This window comes from Brachyhypopomus gauderio, unplaced genomic scaffold (assembly GCF_052324685.1).
Source record: "Brachyhypopomus gauderio isolate BG-103 unplaced genomic scaffold, BGAUD_0.2 sc68, whole genome shotgun sequence".
Classification (NCBI taxonomy): Eukaryota; Metazoa; Chordata; class Actinopteri; order Gymnotiformes; family Hypopomidae; genus Brachyhypopomus; species Brachyhypopomus gauderio.
The window spans coordinates 1,357,893-1,379,175 of NW_027506889.1; the positions used below are offsets into that span (position 1 = coordinate 1,357,893).

Below are 21,283 nucleotides of genomic sequence, written 5' to 3' on the forward strand. Positions count from 1 at the left end.
CTTAGACAGTGCCAGCTGGGTGGCCTGATTTTGCACAAAATGTGTGATTATGCCGAAGCTAAATCTTAGGATGTCTACAGATGAATAACTTAACATTTACATATGCATTATCAGCAGAAGGCTACAATTGGAAACACTGCGACTGAGACTGTATGCTAGTAATATGGTGTTACATTTTATTTCAACTAATTTTGTCATTCCAGAATAATAATAAAAATTCCTTTAATCAATATGTTGCATGTGGAGAGATTACCGCACTGCTCCGAAATAATAATAAAACATTATTCTTAGTAGCTACTTCATCATATACGAATCCTCTGAAAATGGAGTCTTGCATATCAGAGGGTTTTTTTTCCGAAAGCAATCACACTCATTAAAAATATGGAGTCCTGCGGAATTAATAAGAACAGTAATTCCCCCCCGTGTGTGGCAGTGTCTGGGACCGTCATCCTTAGAGACAAGACACGGCGTCAGGCCGGGCTAGCCCATCACCCTGCACGTTACTCTGGCCAGGACGAGCGGATCCGACAGCCGTCACCCGGCAGGACGCAGAAGCCCTGGCGGTGCAGACGGAGGGGAGCTGGGGGTAGTCCAGGGAATAACGCAGAGCACCACCCAGCTCTCCGGGTCGCTGCTTCCAAACGTGCCGTTTCCAGGGGGGTGGGGTCCGGGGAGGGGGGCACACAGCTCCCCTCACACACACCCCGGTGACACCGGCGAGGACGGGAGCGTCACAGGCCGCCCGTAGTCCCTCTCTGAGAGGCCGCACTCGGAGACCACGCACCTGGAAAGCGGTGAGCTGCGCTGGGAACTCTCTCCTCCTCTCTCCCCCTTCCTGTCTGAATTGTAATAAATCCGTCCCTTTGGGGTTCAGATTCCCATCCTTATGTTCAAGCGTGTGTGTGTGTGTGTTCTGCCCTCATGGGCCCCAAGTACTTCAAAGATCATTTGGTCCCAGCCGTGTGGCCCTAGTTCCAACGACCTTCCCAACACTTCCCAACGACCTTCCCAACACTTCCCTGCTTCTTCCACTTTCTTTTCCAGGCCATGGAAGTTTTTTTTTTTTTTTACTTTCAAAATTGGCTGCTAGCACTTTTGGTCTGTTTGCAACTCTAATACACCCAGAGAAGCATCCAGCATGTGGAATTTAAATGTTTAATCTGACATTTATTTGCAGTCTGGTATGTTTGATTTAAATGATGCAAATCTTGGGAGGTGTTTTCCCTGGACTGAGCTGTCAACAGCCACTGATTTACAAAAGCACAATCCATGAAGAAGGCTTCTGTGTCTGTCTGTCTTTCTCTCTTTCTCTCTCTCTCTCTCATTTCCCAGGAATTCCTCATGCCATTTCCGATGCCATATCCTGCTGCATGGATTTGTATGGAGATTTTAGATGATTCCCAGTTTTTGCAGGGAGTGCAATCTCCGCATTTCACGTGTCCCAGCACCATCACTGATGGTCCACTGTGACGAGACCCTAATTATTTAATCAAACTGTGATGGGTGCTTTCTTTCAGCCTTGATTTTACATTGAAAGATACTAATTCCTGACATATTAAAATGTTCTTTTGGTAATATGTCAAATATATGGTTGGAATAATTTACACTTTCTCAAAACATATTTGAAATATTTTTATGAGGAAAACTAAAATAATTATTAATAGCTGTCCAATTTATTTTACAAATTCATGTGCCCTCTTGAATTAGCATAATTCATTTTGTTCACACTAAAATTTATTCAGATCATTTAAAAAAAAATGGCCATTGACTTCCTCAAGATTTTTTTAGTACCTCATTTGATTTCATGAATTTTTGTCTTCACCTCAACCCCCTTCAGCTGGAATCTCACCCAGAGAAGACAGTATGGGCTCACTGCTACAAAGAGCTGTAAGCTCACCATAAACCACTGTCATCTGGGCGACTGAGAGTCTGAAAGAAGAAGAAAACGTCCGGGTGGTCCGCCAAGCAGAACTAACAAAGGACCTTTGGACAACGCTGTCTCCTCTACATACAGAAGGGAAACATGCATTCTGAGAGGAGAGAGAGAGAGAGAGAGAGCGAGAGAGAGAAAGAGAGAATAATTCTCACGTTTCTGGTTGTTCAAACAGAAATTAAGTTGATTTCCCTGACATGAGTAACCATCTCATTTGAGCACTGAAGAACTGGGAATTTCAATAAAGCTAAAGCATACTTTATTTTCTCAGTTTGAGACGTGTCTGGTAGTCGTCCCCTGATGGGCGGTTTTACAGGCTTACACTGTTATTATTTCACCCTCCGTTTTCTTGTTACTGCAAGTTTATGAGGACAGTGGCTACATATTCCCAAAATGCTATGTACAAAGAGAAATAAAACTCATCCTGGCATAATAAACAATAGGATTTTTAATAAGCACAGCATGACTGTGTGTTGAGATGCTGTTGGATGTGCACAGTCTGTATAATGAGAATGTGTCACTGTGGGACAGTTAAACCAATATTATGACCAGTGCTGGCTTTGTGTAGTCTACCTGGGCTTCATATGCGCCCCTCGGTCACACGGTGTGTAATGTCACCCTAGTGCACTGCTGCTGTCTTTCTGATAAATAAAAAGATAAATGAAAAATAATTATAATCTCCAGATTGTAAAATCTCACTCAGATTTTGAAGGAGGGTATTGTTTGTATTTAGAAATTGGTTTTTGACTGCACTTATCGTTGTAGGCTACGTCTAAAACAGACTCAAAGAAAGAAAAACACCAACGTCCAAATACTTCTGAAGGGGCCACGTCGTTAAGTCATAAATAACAAGTAGGCCTCCACCTAAAGCGCTCTGAAATACAGACTATTGAAATGCTGTATCTCACTCCATGATTTTATTATGCATTTAATATGAAAAAAATAGTTCCTTTTAATTGGACCCACGTGCAACCACACCGTGTGTTATGCCCCAGTGTCAGACGTTAGCTGTTTTTTTCTCCACGAGTTGCACCATAAAAACACACTTTTTAAAATCACGTCTGTGACTTTCTGGAAAAAAAAAAAAAAACTTGTGCCCAGGGTTAAGCTGTCACGAGACCGAAGTGTCTGATGTTCAGGGGTTAAAACAAAGATGCGCGCAAGAGAGTCGCAGTTTCCCTCCAGACTCGCCGAGCTCCATCTCATCCTGCACTCTCTCATTCTCGCTGAACCCGGTGGTCAACGCGCGTTTCCAATCGTGTTTCTTCCCCCACGGAGGCAGTGTTGCGCCTAGGCTTACCGGGCTTGGGTACCCTGTGCGAGCGAGCGTCTCGCGCCGCACCATCCAAAGTTCGGCTCGAGCGGCGGTGGGCGCGCGCGGCTGTGAGCGAGCGCTCGCGCTGTCGGGCTGCACGCGCGGGTTCGGCGTGCGTTAGACCGCGTGCGTGTCGAGCAGAGGTAGAGTGAGACGGCACCGCTCCACAATCTGATCTTCCTCTCGTCGTGCACCGAGCTGTGTTCACACACTATAATACACTGCCGAGGCGTTTATATCTGCGTGGGACCGACCCGAGGGGGCAGCCACCGGTCCTCGGAAAGGTAAAAGTTGCCGTATTACAATTTACATTTTGTCCGCAGTATTTCTGAGCGTTTGTAAACACAGAGGAGCGCCGGTTGGGACTTAAACTGCATGGAGCGCCGTCAGGTGCGCCATAATTGTTCCCTGTAACCTTTATATTAAATTCAGAGTTAGCTTTGACCTAAAGCGAGTTATTGGTGTCCAGATACAATGTGTAGTAACAGTGAATGTATTTACTCACTCGGTTAAGTGTATTGACCTGTTGATGCCAATGCAGGATTCACTCTTTTATTTGTGTACGTGTTTGTAATTTCCAGGTCTATGAGCCCTGTGAAGAAGTTTTCTTAGTGCAGCATTAGACATAAGATAACTATCCTTACCGCGTCTAAATGAATAACAAATGTTTGTTCATTTGCACAACTCGTAATGAATTGATTAACACCTCGAGCTCGAAACAAGTCGTTGTTCATTTCACCATTTCACCAGGTTAGTGCAAACTTGAATGTTTTGAAAGTGGAAGTGCAGGCCTACCTTAACACGTGTAATGAACTCGCATAGCTATCCACGTTTACGCAATTTGTGCCGTCATTGTATCATGTATTGTATCTTCTTTTCGTTTAAGGTGTAGCCTCTGTCTCTCTCTCTCTCTCTCTCTCTCTCTCTCTCTCTCTCTCTCAAAAAACCCCCCAAAAACAACCCCCCCAAAAAACAAACAAACAAAAGCTGCATGATTGCAGCGAGCTTTCTCGTATGTTCTGTTAGATGGCATCTTCCAGCACAGAGCAGGATATGTAATTAATGATTTATTCTGTGTGCAAAAAACGACATTTGTGTTTGTTACATGTCTTGAGCCTTCTTAGCTCATAGTATTGTAAGCATAATTCCGGGAATTAGGTTAAACTGTAAATGGGCATAATTCCATCACCACATGCATGCTAATGCACTGTACAAACTAGGAAAAAATGAACTTTTCTTTGTCTGTTTGCTCACAGAGGAAAGAGACAGATATTGGTGCTTCTTTATCTGTGGCAAACCACCACAGTGTATTGGTGGAAATGGTAAAATGGGAAATCTGGTTCTTATATCCACTAAGTCCTGATTTTCAGGCCTTTCTGCTGATTTTTTACATTTATCATTACTTCAGTGATGCTTTGTTATGACTGTCTTGTGTTGGGTGTTTCTGGAAGAGCCGTGTTGAGAATAAATTCGGATGGCTCCCCATACCCACAGCCCTCTTAGAGGTGTTTAGAAACCGAGCTGATCCGCGTCAAGCTTTATTGAAATGGAAGCGTCTCACACTTGTAACTGTGTTATTTTTTTAGTAATGGCTGAATGCGCTCCTGTTTAGATGCTGATGTTCTTTCACTGGGTTTTATTGCCGATGATGATGACGATCTTTACGCTAGGGTACCTGGCAGCAGGCCCAGAAACAGGTGCCAAGCAACACAATTAGGGGATCAGTAAGGTGAGGCAGAGAACGAGAGAGAGAGAGAGAGAGAGAGAGAGAGAGGGGGGGGGCATCTGATGGGAGAGGCACACACAGAGAGAGGGATAGAGATATTGTAATTAAGGATAAATGAGGGCAGAGACACTGGAGAATGCCTCCTGCAGGTCATTTGTTTTTTATTGAATATATTTATCAACATTAAATGACTTTTTTATTTTGGGAAAATGAAAGGAACTTCAGCCCTGGCTGGTTGTGTGCATAAATCGCGTTTTGGACGTGGCAGAGAGCAGCTGCTGGTCTGGCCGGGCCATTCTCACAGCGCTGGCTCCCCAACGCACTACAACTGCACCCCTCTCATTGGGATTGATTATCAATATGCATCATTTGTTTTCTTTATTACACCTTTCCTCATTTAGAAAGAAAACCCAGGAATTTAATAAGATCAGTCACACTCTTTATTATATTTTGTCTCGTGCAATCCTTGTTGTCAAAAAAACAAACAAAGCCTCTTTATTACTATATGGTTTAGACACTCGTTTGGGTGTTTAGTTCGCAGCCCTTTCAGAGACCCCACATTGAGAGTGCTGTGATATCTGTGCAGGACCAAGATGAGAAATGACGTGTTTCTCCTGTTAACGGCGCACAAGTCCTGTGTAGACCACCTTGCTATCAACATTACACAGAAACTACAGGAGATTGTTTATGATCAGTGATGCATCTAATACAGCTATTTCACTACCGCCGCCCATTTGATTGACTAAACACCAGGGAGGAGTGATACACTTGTACCATAGGCTTTCCAGTGTTATGACGAGCAATCCAGAGCACCCTTGCAGGGATTTTAGGGTCAATAAACATAAATGTAATATATAAAAATGTATCGGTAGGGACAATTTTTAATGGTTTTTTTTATTATTATTATTATTATTATTTAAAATAATGTCCACACTGGTTTACACTGAGCGTCTCAGATTATATTAGCTTATTCATGGTTTCACACCGGTCCACAGAGGTTGATCTCTCATGAGCAGCAACATTCAATAATTCAGGTCTGTGTGTCATATAACCGTTGCCCAGATCAAGATGCTTTTGATTACACTTCTTTGCTTCTATGCATTTATAAACATATTTTCCTATTTAGTACTTTAGAATTCTTTATCTCTGGTACTCTTGTAACATTCAAAGATAAATTGTTAAAATGATAAGATGATAACTTTCATACAAGTTAAACTAACATACCCCCCCCCCCCCCCCCCCCCCCCCCCACCGCCTTCCTCCAATAAGTGGGTTTTTAGTGATGATGTGCATGAACAATGTCTTGTTTGTCATTGGCACTGCTCATGCCAGTCAAATCAGGTAGGCAGACAAGTCACTTACCATTGGCTGCTGTTTCTTTTTCATTTAAACATGGTGGTTGTTCAGGCCAGCCTGTGTGGGAAGCCTAATGCAGTTGAGATTGAGGAAACATTATATACTCCTTGCATTTAGATTCTGAATTACTGTGAATGTGCCAAACACATCTCCATATGCACATAAACCTTGCACTCTTTGAACTATGATCACGTTGATATGCTGCATATACATTCTTAACATGTAGCTAAAGTGTTTTTATAGAAAAAAAAAACAAAAACTGGAAGCGTGTAGCTTTGACTTCAGATGCCAGGGTCCGTGTGCAGATGTAATATTCACGACACACACATGAGCGCGGAGGACGCGTTGTGACCAGGCCTGTGTCACAGTGAGATCTGATGCGTTACTTCCCTGCTGTGAAGTCCCAGCCATGTTGGCCTTTCACAGGGGACAGTGGGGATTAAAGCTCTTATCGACCACGCAGGTGTGCGGACCTTTAACAGCACCTCTGAAGTTGGTTTAATTGCAGCTGGAGATCTTTCGGAGGGCCCATGGGAGATCCTTACTGCTGCATCTGCTGAATTAGGACTGTAATGTTTAAATTACATTTTGGTTAATGAATATGTGGAGGACAGAAAGAGGAGCGGAAGATGCACTGTGAAATTCTTCACTTTAATGCTTGACATTTAAATTCTCCTTCAAAACACTGCAGATACCTGCTTGGATACATGAGACTGGTTTTTTTTTTAACCTGACATTAAAATGTCCGTCTCTGACATCATAGCACGTTGGCCACTGCAGATATCGCACTGTGCTTCTGTACCGCCAGGGTCCGACTGCCTGGTCTAACGTGACCGTAGTCTGTAATCTCCAGGATAGATTTTGATATGTAGTGGATCTGTTGTCTGGCATTCACCTGAGTGACCTCGGAGCTCCAGGCTTTATCAGATACCTCCCTCATTCATCTGCATCTGCACCAAACACTCAGACAACACTGTAACAACACGCTTTAGTCTCCTGTGAGTGCAATTTAAGCATCATATTAATTCAGATGTCTGTTGCACATTGCGATAATTTGTACATAAATATGTAGTACAATCTTTTTTTACATTTGTGTCAATAATAAAATGGGTTGCAGTTGGCGAGTGATGATGCTTGAATTGTTTCCCTCTCTTTCTCTCTCTCTCTCTCTCTCTCTCTCTCTCTCTCTCTCTCTCTCTCTCTCTCTCTCTCTCTCTCTCTCTCTCTCTCTCTCTGTCTCTTTAGTTGTGATATAAAAAAAAAAACACCTCACCCTCTTGCCTTATTTGTACCAGGTACTTAAAAATTCAGTAAGCACAAAGAAGAGAAAACAATAGAAAAAAGAGGCGCCTCCTGGAGTCAGGGAGAGGCGTCTGGCGGGTGAGTGTGTACAGAGAGGCAGTGAACCACATCTAACTGGACAGTAATGCAGAGCTGATGGACAGCGCCATGGTGCTGAAACGCCTTCACAGCTGTAGTGTAGCTCAGGCCGGAACGCTAAACACTACAGACAGCACACAGCGAGGATTTACAGTGTTCAGACCACAACCACTGTGTCGGTGTTACATATCGCATATGACACTGTATGTATCAGTTAGGAATTTAAAGTGATTGGTGTGGCCCATTAGGCCTGTTGGTGTGTATGTAATGTCACACAGTTGGAGATGTAACAGTGCAGATATAAAACTTGGGGAGCTCAGGAGGAACCTTAGTTATTCTGGTTTGGTGATTTGAGTAGCACAGCTTGCTAGTTTTACGTGTTCACATTTACTGAAACAGTTTTTATATGTTGGAACTCCCCAAATGTAAAATGATACGGACAGATCCCAGATCAGAAATTGTTGATAGATTTATGGACAGTGCAGTTATTCTCACAGTGGCATGGAAACCTAATTTGAAGCTGGTATTGCTTCCTGAAATTTGTCAGATAATGGTGTAATTCTACCGCATAGCTGGTAAATTTTCCTGATAATGAGGCTACAGGCAGCTACTGTCCTCAGATCAGTGCCAAAACTGAGATGTGGAAGAACAACTCCAGGTAGCTTTGTAATGTTCTACCAGCCACAGGCTTTGTGTTGATAAGCTCACACATGTTAAGCTCGCCAAAATGTTGACGTGTAGCTTGCTAACCTTGATATGAGCCAGAGAGTAGTCGGCGGAGAGGGTGGGGTGGGTGGGGTAGGTGGAGGAGGTTTGTCCTGGGTGGTCAGCTGGTGAGGACTGTGGGCTCTCTCCGCCCAGGCCATGGATATGAGCTGTGAGGGTCACAAGTCAAGGTGCTGACATGTGTCTCCTGGGGTGGAGGTCATTGTGCTTTAATATCTGCCCAATGAAGTGGCTTGTGTGTGTTATTGTAAAAGAGTGAAACCCTGTGTTTTAAATGGTCAGAGAGCACTGGACACTGAGCACTGAGCACTGATCTCAGCAGGCACTGATGGTGAGAGGAAGATGCTCTCAGAATAGCTCTTTTCTGAGCCTAGCACAGTACACCTCAGTGTTCAGCACTTAGACGAGAGTGCTGGATTGTGAATATAGAAAAGCTGTTATTAGCACTTTGCTTTTCGATGACATTGTGCTACACTCAAACAGCGAGTTAATTATAAGTTGAAAAAAGTCTTAATTGCCGTATTTGTTTTTCTCGGTCTGAAGAGCACCGTTTAAGTGTAGAAAAGCAGCTTTTTATCACCTCGATGGCTGTATGAGCTTGAAAGGGCCAGTGAGCATCTCGATTCCTGTTGGTGACAAGCATACCTCCAACCCCAAATCAGTGCTCCATCCCCAAATCTCCACAGTGCCTAGCTTCTGCTCCCTTTCTCTTCTGTCTGAGGGGGAAAAGGGAAGGTTGGTTTAGCGTTTTGTGTCACACTCTACCACGAATCTTTGTAGCTGAGAAGAGATGACAAATTGATTGAAGCCTGAATTGATGAATTTTTTCTCCTCTGCCCTCTTCACTTACAATTAAGGGCATCAGAGAGAGAGAGAGAGAGAGAGAGAGAGAGAAAGAAAGGAAGAAAGGGCTGGGGCGTGAAAGAACGGCATTGGAGGACCGTACTGGCAACCACAATGAATAGAGCAGCATGAGCGAGAAGACACAAAAGCCAGCAGAGGTGAAAAGTAAAGCGAGTCTGCTGTTGTTTAAGACCACATTCCTCCACGTGGGATTTTTAAGCATCTGCTTTCCATTATCTTTGATATTTAGAGGCATTTTTTCCACTGCGGGTTCTGGTGTCCTTGGGACCGGCGGTAGCAGCGCCCTCTTGAATAGCATCATGCATTTTGTTCAGGCAAACTCAAAGAGGTTGACATGCTGACTGTAATGGCATTAGTGAGCTGGCTGGCTGATGTGCGTGAGTGATGGTTTATATTGGCTCCCGGTGGTCGTTGTCGTTGTTGGCCCCCCCCTCCAGTGTCGCATGCCACGGCCCCGTGTTTTGGGAGGTAAATATAGGGATATATCCGTGTCCTGCTGTCACGGCGATGATGAAAGACTTAGTTCTACATTCAAACCACTGTCACTGCTGCCCACGTTTGAGAGAGCTGCAGAACTGTAGCGCTCGTTTGGGTTTGGGTGCTCGTCACGGTGTCTGGAGCTCGACTCTTGGACACATGATTATCATCTGGGCGCTGGCTGGCTTTTCCATTTGCACTGTGTTGGCGAAACAAGGATCCACCGATAGTGGGTGAGCAGTAGTTGTTGGAAGGCCGAGATTGTGTTTTATCGCTGTAATATCCGAGCCTTGTTACAACAGCACTGGGCTGTATGACGCTTTCACCACCTTTTGTGCATTCGAATGTTTTGAGTGCATTTGAAAAGTGCTGAATTCTCCTAGCGAGCGAAGTTCCGTGATGCGTTCACAGCCACACCCAGCTTCCTCCGCAAGCAGTTTATTACTTATTCTGCCGAGACGCAGGAGTTTGTGGGAGTGAAAATTGCCCTTGCCTCGGGTGATAATGTGCTGTGAGCCTTTTCCCGTTTGACACGATCACGGAGAGCGCAGGTCGTCACAGTCGGCTGTGCGGGTCCTACGCGCTTGTCCCCTGACCCCGGGGGGGCCCACGCTGTCTGATCTCTCACCCCTGCTTCTCACGCCGACTGTCTCGGCGAGGTGAAAACCAGCCGTCTGTCACCGCCTGCTTTTATCCCGGCCCCCGGCCCCCTGGCCCCCAGAGCCCAGCTGTGAGCACGCCACCTTCAGCTCGCTTCCTGCCACCTGTTAATGGGTAACAGCAGAAAATAGAAAACAACAACAAACAAACAAACAAACTAAACACAACACAATTAACCATTCTTCCTGGTTGCAGTGTGAGGTGTAAATGTTTCAAATTGCTGCAAAAAGAGACAGAAAGTGCTGGAAACTGTCGACAGACGTGATCGCTGAACCGGATTGCAGCGAATGCACACTAGCAAAACTTCAAAAGATGATTTGGATTATTCTGACAAATTAACTGATATGAAAATGAAAAGATTTTCACCTGACAGACAGGAAATTATAATCACATAAACACTATTGTGGTCAACACTGTATTAAAAAAAAAAACAATATAGAGGTATTATGTAGTATATTGGCAGATGCTGAAAAATATATATAAGTGATTTTTTTGTCATAATATCATAAATTTAAAAAGTATGTGTATGTTTAAATCAAATTTTTAAATGAACGGGAGGTTTACTGCTTACAAAGTCTCGTGTGCAGCTGTGTTGCCTGTACGCTGCACCTGTAATTGGGTTCAGTGTAAAGACTGAATCTGTTTAAAAGCTTTTACTACCTCTGAAGCTGCCTGTCTCAGCTGAGCACTCTCCCCCCACAGATTTGCATAATAGCCTCCATAGATTCTGCTTTGTCTAAATAAGTGTCTCTGTGTGCGTGTTTGGCCCTGTGAGCCGTGTGTGTTCTGAAGGAGAGCCCGGGTCCGCCACTCAGAACATCGTGTGTGTCCAACTCGGTTTGCAGTGCCCGTCAGTCCTTTGGTCTCCATAGTGATCAAAAATTTGGAAGGACTCCATAGCGATCAGAAATTTCTAGCGTGGCTGTGCGAGGTATTCAGCCAAGTCCTTGTGCTAAATACAGTGTGGTCTTTACGTGTCCTGAAACGGTTGGTCCTTGTGTCTCTGCTCATCTGATTTCTCTTATGTTTTTATCCATTTTCTCCCATTTGTTTGTGCGAGACGTTTCTCTGCTGTCTTTAGAGCAGTAAGCTTTTGCAGGTAAAGTCTGCGAATGACCCTTTCAAACATGACTTACCTTAAACAGCAGCTCTGGTTGCAGACAGTGACGGCTCAGAACTGTCCCAAAATCCCTGCCTGCACTTTTCCGGCATCAGTGAGAAGCTTATCCAAAAGAAACATTTTTCCAATCAAAGCAACCGATGAATACCATGACGAAATGTACCAAAACATTGCATTTTGCATAGAGAATTTATAAATCCCTCTTGGTTAGGTTTAGTTGTCATGCACTCATATTGGATATTCTCATGCATTGGCTGCGATTGTGCACAAAATTTAGGAAGCACAGACAACATATTGGATTTTCAATGTTCAATTAAACAATGTCCGGATATCCGTAGCATCTTACTGTGACAATGTATTATATAAGTTTTGATTGGATTAGGAAATTCATATAGCTCATATGTGGTACGATACAACTGAATTTTGTACAGAACTAATCGGAAACTATGTGGCAAATAATATCAAAATGTATGTAAAAAAAAAAAATTATCATTATTTAAAATACATTATTTATTATGATACATTTTCCTCGTTTTATCTCTCCAAATCTGAGCGGTGGGCAGGGCTAGGGCTGCACTAGGGCTAGGTACGCTGAGCACGGCCTCAAGGCGGAACGGCTGCATGCGTTTTGTTTGGATGGGGTTGAAGGCAGCTAGTGGGGCGTTCCACTCCACAACGTTCCCCTCCAGCGGCGTAGAAAGGCTCGGATGCCCATTACTCACCACTGGAATCCCGTGATTGCGCCACGCAGCTGCGCGGGAGCTGGTGGGTAGGCAGGCGGTACTTCACCTGACGGAGGAGCGGGGAGTGGGGGTGGGGGTGGGGTGTGGTAGGGGCTCGGCCCTGCGTTCCTGCAGAAAATGGACTCGGTAAAGACGGGGCGGTTTGGCGTGGAGAGACGCCGGGCGAAGAGGGGGTCTCGCAGCTGGGTGCTGTACTCTTACAGTACTGGGAGTTAATTGCATATCTGCATTTTTCTCTCCAAAGTTTCCCGTTGACCTTGAAAACTATCTACCATGAATATTTAAACATGTTTGCTAATTACCTTCTAGTCTTACTGGAGTCAAAGCCTGCATTAAAATACTAAATCTAAATGTAATAGTATCCTGGACATTTTTCTCTCTCTTTCTCTTTTTTTTAGCACGCAGGTGTCAGGTTGAGAACCTTCTTAATGGTGGAACCTGTCCTAGTGGCAGAGTCTAGTGTAATCAAAGCAATGCGTTTGATTCGGTAAAACTGCAGGCTGGATGGAGAGACCGGTGACAACTCCAGCCCGCTCTGACAGTGCTCTCGTCTTTAATCTGGTCTCTCTTTGGCCTCTCCCTCTCTTCCCAGAGCCCCAGCAGCCTGTAATTACAGGAGAGTCTCCCTAGCTGGGCTGCACCTCAGTGGACCTCCAGCAAGGCAGTGCTGGCTAGGCCCGGGTTAAAAGGAGAACCTTCTTCCTCACACAGCTGGGTGGAAACAGATTGTCAAAATGTCAGCCATGTCGATGGTTAGTCCTTTGAAATGTCAGTTTCCAACAAGCACAGCCGGTGGCTTGCATCAGTCTCTGGTTATTTGAGTTGTCTTACATCGTTGCCGACATGGTGATAGTCACGCTAAATGGAGATTGGCAGGCAGGAAAACGTCGTCCAGGACAATGCGTGCCCCAGACCCTCCTGTGACGGTTTTCTAATCGAAGACAGAGGGACAGGGTTTATTCCACTAATCGTTATTACAGCAAACGAACGAAAAGCCTTTAGTCATCACGCGTTTGCGGCCGCATGCTAATTCCATCCATCCCGGGTGCAATACCCTCCAGCGCTGTACTGAAGCACGGTCCATTATCAGCAGGGATCCTCGTTGCTCTGCGTGTGTTCACCCAGAGCCTGCCTGGTTTCTCCCAGCGGCCCAGATCTGCACTGATGGAGCCCAGGGCTGTCACAGGGCCACACGGGCCTCTCGATCTCTCCTCCACTGCGTCCTATGCCTCACTCCCCATTGTTTATACTGAGTGGTTATTAATGTTGACCCAGGAGGAACATGTCAATATAAAGACCCAGAGAAAGACCTCTTTTTTTTCTTTTTTTGACGTGCATTTATTGATGATTGAAAGAAGCCGGTGAAGAAAAATGTGTGGATCGAACAGAGGTGCATTGTTACGTTTATGAGATTTCTCTCTGAGGGGCGACCTTCTTTACGTGATGCTGTAATTTTGATGTGAGTAATTACTGCTGGACTTGCAAATAGTGACCTACAAAACAAAGAAAATGGAGCAGCGTAAGTGAAGTGCCTATCTGAAGCTGTCCTAAAACTTCTAGTGTACACTCTCCACCGCACGCTCAGTGTTCAACACTGTGGCAGACTGTAGGTTCAACACTTCTGGCTCTATGTTCAACACTGCGGAGTGTAGACTCACCTGCTGAAAGGATGCATCTTCTGTAGAAGTACAGAGAATAGTGGGTGCGATTATGGGTTGATGTTTGTGGTTTCCACAAAGACTTCGCATAGTTTGTTTACTGTGAGCTGTTTGAGCATCGCAGTGAAAGCTGATCTCTGCTTATTTTCTTTTTCTATGCTCAAATATCGCCAAATAACTGTTGCCAAGTTTTCTAGGTTTGCCAGACAGTAGTTTAATTTCTTGAGCCGACGATCAAATGACAAAGGAAACGATCACACAGACAGATGAACAGTAAACATTTTCATTTATTGTCCTTCAAACATTATAACTGTGAGCAAGCTCTGGAGTGGCTCTAGATGGCTCTGGAGTGGTTCTGGGTGGTTCTGGAATGGCCCTGGAGTGGCTGTGGATGGCTCTAGAGTGGTTCTGGATGGCTCTGGAGTGGCTATGTGGTGGTTCTGTATGGTTCTGGAGTGGCCCTGGAGTGACTCTGGATGCCTCTAGAGTGGTTCTGGATGGCTCTGGAGTGTCTTTAAGGTGGTTCTGGATGGCTCTGGGATGCTCCATTAGCATTAGCAGAGTAAGTTGTGGGTTGTGAGATTTCACACTAGACTGGACACACAAGGACACGGCCTGGGTTTGGATCATGTGTTTAATAGGAGCAGGGTCACTGAACCACTGCTCTTCAGGACGCGTCACAGTGAGGTTTGCCAAAGAATCCCAGACATAAATTGCACGCTGTTTCAGAAGTCTTTAAAAAGTAAGTAAACAGTATTACTTTATTTGTTTAGGGAGACACCTAATTTAAAACTTCGGACTGACTTCACAGTTGTACCTAAAGTAGACATTAGAAATTGTTTATTTAGTTTTTAAATCCTAAAATAACAAACTTATTGTATTATTTTCGCTTGTTTGTTCTTTGTCTGTTGTCTCCCAAATTAGCACCAGACAAGTAAAGTCTGAGAGAAAAGGTGAAATGAAAATATGAGAGGAAAAATAAGTATTAGTTCAGCTACAGAGAGAGATCCTTCAGTCTACTGCTGGAGATCCTTCAGGACCTCTGAACAGATTACATCCAGTTACTTTTATTTTTTTCCACAATTCTGAATTTTCTTAATGGAAAAATACGGGGGAAAAGGTTTCTGTTTTTCTGTTTTTGTCAATTCTGATAGAAAAATGTGGAGATATATGTGCCGTAAGCGGTTTGTGAATATAGCATTTGTGATTAGTACTCTGCTCCTGACCCATCAGGGGTTCATTCAGCAGGACATGGGTGACATGAGTGTCTTTGATCAATTGTTTTTAAATCTGTACATAATTTCATTTGCGTTAAATTTCCACAACTCTGAGAGCGGCCGTCTATTCTTGGGTATCGACTTACACCTCCCTGCCCAGGCCTCTAACAACGTTAGCTTTAGAGCTAAAGTGGTCATTAGGGTTTGTTCTTCCCTCCTTCTCCTCCTGCCCAGCTGTGGGGCGAGTGATGTTGGTTGGTAAATACTAATGCATTCCTCCATTTCTGTATTACTTTCCAGCTGGACAGCAATGAATCAAAACATAAAGCATTTTGAGACTCGTTAGGGGAGCATTATACGATGGCATGGGCGTGGAGTCCATGGGTGAGATGTGAAGCCCCTGTTCAGGGGCTCGCTGGGAAAACGGCACAGGGCTCTGACGGCATCAAGCGGGGGGGGGGAGCTGCCCCATCACACAGTCATTAGAGTCTGCAGTCACACCATCCCCTCTCATTTTAGGCCTGAGAGGGGCTATGTGATGGTCTTTGAGAACACCTGCACACCACTGGTTTTGCTTCCCTCCTTTGTGGAATGTGGTTTAATTCATTTATTATCAGCATTGTTGTTTTGGTAGAAGGATCCAGAAGCTGGGGAAATGAGATGGGTATGTAAGTGTGGGGTTTCTTGTGGTGGAGGGTCTATGGTGGTCGGCGTGGACGCGTGGAGCCTCACCAGGCACTGAAGGATGGAAGAGGGCAGGGTGGAATCCTCAAGCTTGTATGAAAAAAACCAGGAAACTGTTAGCAGAAAATGCAAACTTTACATATGTGTATATACATTAGTGCGTTTTCTGTTAACAGTGGAAACAAAAACATTAATCATTTGGCACAGTATGATAGAATAGCTGAATTTGAAAAATGAGGCATCTTAAAAGTTGCCATCTTTCCGAGTCATTAGGAATGTACTTAAAATGTAAAAACACCATTACACATCCTGATTGCGGCTTTAGCGCGATATGTTCACTGCTTTCACGTGCACTGAACTCCCCCTTCTGATGGAGACGTAGGTGCCCCACACCAGAGGCCACGCTGTGGGTGGCTGTGAGCTGAGCGGATGCACTCCAGTAAAAGCACCAGGCACGCAACTGTTTCCTCTCCGTTCTGATTTGCTGTGATGGGCTTCCTCTGGAGATCCGCGGTCGGCTTAACAAATTGTTCCGTTTCTGTCAGATCGATCAACATTAAACGCAAAATCCCCCTCACGGACATGTGCAGTTTTTAAACACTCATTGCTGAACAGAACGTAATCAGCCTTCCTGCCTGAAACAATTGATTTCAGATCCTTTTCGTCTGGACTTACTACCTGTGTAAGTGGATGCCAAGACCCTATTCCTCCTTGTTGAGTGGAGCAGCTTGCTATACTTGTAAGAAAACCTGCAGCAGCGTGTATGTGCTATGTGCTATGTGTGTGTGTGTGTGTGTGTGTGTGTTTAGAGAGCTCTGAAAGGCCACTGAAAGTTTGCTTCACTGATATAGAGGTGTGTATAATTGCATCTATTTGTGTTTTTGCACCGTGCCCTTGGGACGCACCTTGGCGGAGTGTTTACCCCTTAAGCTTTTGATTGGATTTTTTTTCTCTATCAGTCTTTTTAAGTCCTTAGGTGGAGTATGGTCATTACACATAAATGCCTGTCCTGTTCTTAGCCTCCCAGAACCCTCACCATCTTCTGCCAGCTAGGTTTTCCTTTCAGAGCTGCTGAAACTGCTTTCTTCAGCCTTGCCATGTAGAGCCAACATGGCCTCCCTCACGGTGCTGTTGAGCCAACGTGTCACTGACAGCTTTTTTTTTTGTTGTTTTGTCTTTGTTTTTTTTTTTTTACCTGACATTTATTTCTTTCTTTTAGACCTTCTCAACATTTTTGGAAGCCACATACCTTCTCTTTTGGCCTTTGGAACAAATATGAATTTGCTTCCAGAATATTCTGTGACCTGTGAAGATGGTGTTTGTTGGGCAGAACTGGGCAGGCCTTTTTTTGGACAGCTCTGTGTGTGTTCAGTTGGCTCTTTGCAAGATTAGATTACATCTGAAGCTGAGGAGGACAATATTTTGTTTATTGGCATGTGCTGCCCCAGATCTGGCCAGGATGGCTCCCAGCCCAGTGCTTGTGAAGACACTGGCCCCCTGACTCAGTTTAAGAGCTTGTTTGTCAGCTCCTTCCTATGGCAGTTGGAACACCAGTCACCATTAGTGTCCTGTGTGACAGCCTGTGTTAAAGAGCAGTGTGTGTGTGTGTGTGTGTGTGTGTGTGTGTGTGTGTGTGTGTGTGTGTGTGTGTGTGTGTGTGTGTGTGTGTGTGTGTGAGAGAGAGAAGTAAAAGTCCCCTGAAACCCTGCTCGTCTGCTTGCTTTATGGGCTTTCATAAAAGTGTCGAGCGCGTTGTCTACGTGGTGTGCCCCAGAGCCCCTCCTCCTCCGTTAGAGACCGCTTAAAGTGCTTCCGAGACGACGTTCAGGCCACTCCGTGTAACCACGGTCCCAAGCGAGCGTCCCCTCTACGTCGCCTGCGACTGGTGTCCTCAAAAAGATTTAAATCCGCCGAACTCCAGAAGGGTCCAGAAGGACACATTACAGCCTCGATATTTACAGCAGATCACAAAAGAGCAATGAACTGGACTGAGATGAGGATGGAACATGTGAACTTCTGTCTCCTTTTTAATCATTTCCTCCACAACGTCCCGTCATTTTTCAATTGAAATTTAATTTGAATCGAAGACCAGCAGTGAAATCGGTCATATAGTGGTCCAAAATATTGATCTACAGGATTGCCTGTGTTTTATTAAAGAGGATGCTTCTCCATTTATTTATTTCTTTCTTTCCAGTGGCACAGTAACACGATGATGTGTGATTTACAGATTCTCTGTCTCAGAAAGCTGTTTCTCCTCAGCAGTAGGGGGATTTGTGTCTGGAATCAATAAGGCAGTCTCTGCTAGATCACAGCTCCAGGTCTTAACTTCTGCCGAGTGGCGCATGGCTCATGCCTTTCTGACTGCTACCATCAGTCTAGTATCATGAACAACCTTTTTTTGTTTTTGCAGATTTAGAAAAATCCCAAGTCCCAAGTTAATGAGTAGGAGCTTTCTTTTATTTTTTACATTTGCAAAATGTCCAACAGATAACACCCCCCCCCCCCAAAAAAAAAAAAAAAAAGAAAGTTATACAATAAACTCATGGGCTTTTCACAAGATGGCCACTGAAGTGTTTGTTATTTGTGAATAGACTGCTTTCTACATACATTGGATACAGGTCATGACAAAGAAGTAGCCGATTCTGTAAAAAGAAACAAAAAAAAAAACAAACTGAACACTGTGTTTCTGAAATCCATTCCTGTGTATAGTCAAAATTAATACCATGTACTATGTTATGTCAATTTGTTTAAAGTCAGGTTAAAGCAGTGGTGAGAGCTTTTAATAGATTCTGTCTGACACTTCACACTGAGGGTCTTGGATGCTCTGAGCTCCTTTTCCCCTGTAGCTGGTGAAAATGACCTTATCTTGTCAGGATTACGGCATGTATAAGTACATTAGTGACGTGACGGTGACAAGCCGATATGGAGATAGTGTCTGTTTGCCCTATTCAGACCTCCATCTAATTGGTTGCCCTTGTCATGGAAGCATTGTCCCATTAGCCCTGTACCTGCCACACTGACTTGGGGCCAGCGAGACCGGCAGATGGAGTGGGTCTCTCCATGGCGACAATGCACGCTGCCAGAGTGATTGGAAAGTGGAACTGAAGCAATTCTGTAAAAGTGCCTGGGTCCGGGCGTGAGCTCACGTCTGATTGGAGCTGTCCTCCATTGTGAGTCATCGCTGGCAGAACAAATCGCGTACCATTTTCTGCCGGCGTCGGCAGCGGTCCGACACAGAGGCTAATGCTGGGCCGTCACAGGTCACGTTCCGCTCCGAGCGTGCGGTCGGCGCTGTTAAAGGCATTACGCTTCTCCCTCTCTCAACGTCCTCATTCTGCCTGCCCTCTCAGCCTCCACGTACTGCTCCACGCGCTGAATAAGAATGCACACGTGCTAGCCGCTCGCCATCTCTGTCAGGAAGATAAAGGGACTGGGAAAAACTTTTTCTTCTGGAGGACGGCCGTGACGGGGAGGCGGACTGCAGAGAAGAAAACTGGACGAGCTCACGGAACCTCCATCTTTGTTGGCGGAGGACTGGGTTTATCGGGTCTGCCGGAGCGCTTACATCCCTGGCTGGTGGCCCGGCTGATCGTAGACGAGACGTAGAAAGCTCAGGAAAAGAAGTGGCACCTGTCAGTGTGTCTGTGGCCGTGCGGGGTGCTGTATCAGTTGAAAAACACCTTCTCTCTTTAATATTCATATATACGTCCTCTCCTTAATATTCAAATACACATCCTCTCCTTAATATTCAAACACACATCTTCTCCTTAATATTCAAATATACAACCTCTCCTTAAAATTCAAATACACATCCTCTCCTTAATATTCAAACACACATCTTCTCCTTAATATTCAAATATACATCCTCTCCTTAATATTCAAATATACATCCTCTCCTTAATATTCAAATACACATATTCTCCTTAATATTCAAATACACATCCTCTCCTTAATATTCAAATACACATATTCTCCTTAATAATCAAATATTCAAATACATATCTTCTCCTAAATATTCAAATATACATCCTCTCCTTAATAATCAAACACACGTCCTGTCCTTAATATTCAAATACACATCATCTCCTAAATATTCAAAATATTCAAATTAGCATATTCATGTGAACTGCAAAGCAAAATCACCAGCATGTACTCAAAAACAACAAACAATACAATAATAAAATAGTAAAATAATAAAACACTGGTTACCAGTATAATAATGACCTGCTGAAGTAATGGAAAATTATTTTCTTTTTGAGTTCACAATAGATTTTTAATTTAAGTAGAATATTATTTTATTATGTAGGTTATTACTTTAGAACTGATTGCTTACTTTTGTGTACTTCTTCTAGAAATTACGAATGGTAATGATTTATTTGTCAGTCTGAAATTTTAAAACATTTTTTATAACATTTTTCAGTAGTCATTAAAAACTATTTCATTTTTAAACAAAACAGAACAAACAAAACAATCTTTGTAGGCCTGTATCCAGGATGGTATTGTGCCTTTTCACACGAGGTTTTAATAGAAACACTGACCATGCAGCCTTAAGACTGGCGTGTCATTCAGAGATGTATCTATGAATACAAACGGAGAAAAGTGAGTTGGTATTTTTTTAATTTTTTTTTTTTTGAATTTTTGTTTCTTTTTAATGACTTATGGAATACTATTCCAAAGATGAGAACGTCATCTTTCCGTGTACCACATCTGAAAAGGATAATTGCGGCAGCCTTGTTCACGTTGGAAGTATTTGACCTGTGAGTTGAAACGGTACAAGGAGAGAGACAGCCGTGCTGCTTTCCAAGAGCGTCTGGGCGTCCCTCAGGCACAAAGACGGAAGGTCACCAGGCAGGTATGTGCTTGGACCTCACCTGCTTCTGTCTTTTGTGTTCAAAATTCTCTAAATTACCCACCAGCCTGGCACTTAGATGAAAGCCTGTTGTCCTACGCTGAAGACACGTGGCTGAGCTCCTTTAGCACGAAAACAAAGATGAAGATAACGTAGTGTCGTCAGCTTTCTGGTCGAACAGAAACTGTACAAAATCGTGTTTAAATGGAGCTGCTAACATGTTTGACCAAAATGATAAAATTATTATCACAAAAAAAAATCATTTATTTACAGTAATCATTAATAATGACTTTTACTGGATTTTGTTCTTAAATTGTATAAATCCTCTGCTGATTTAATTTCTTTAATTTTGAAAGAAATCTGGATCTTGTGCACTGAACAGTGAAAACCCAGCTGAGGATTGCATGCTATTAGAAAAATGTAGTCCTGTCCTATGTTAACACAGGATGTGCTGTGCTAATTAAAATGTGTTTTGCAGCATCATCTCTCTCATTAATTACAGAGACAAAGTGTAATATATCCTATTAGTTATACAGTTGGGACAAATTCTGCTGTGTGTGTGTGTGTGTGTGTGT

At 43.9% G+C, this 21,283-nt stretch overlaps 1 long non-coding RNA gene across 1 annotated transcript in view; it reads left to right on the forward strand.

Moving 5' to 3' along the window:
* Window positions 1–3,124: 3,124 nt before the first annotated feature.
* The window catches only part of LOC143490955 (uncharacterized), a 109,385-nt gene continuing 91,226 nt past the window's right edge, over window positions 3,125–21,283 (forward strand). The window contains exon 1 of the long non-coding RNA XR_013125051.1: window positions 3,125–3,532. This is a non-coding gene — a long non-coding RNA (uncharacterized LOC143490955). The remainder of the gene's footprint in view (window positions 3,533–21,283) is intronic.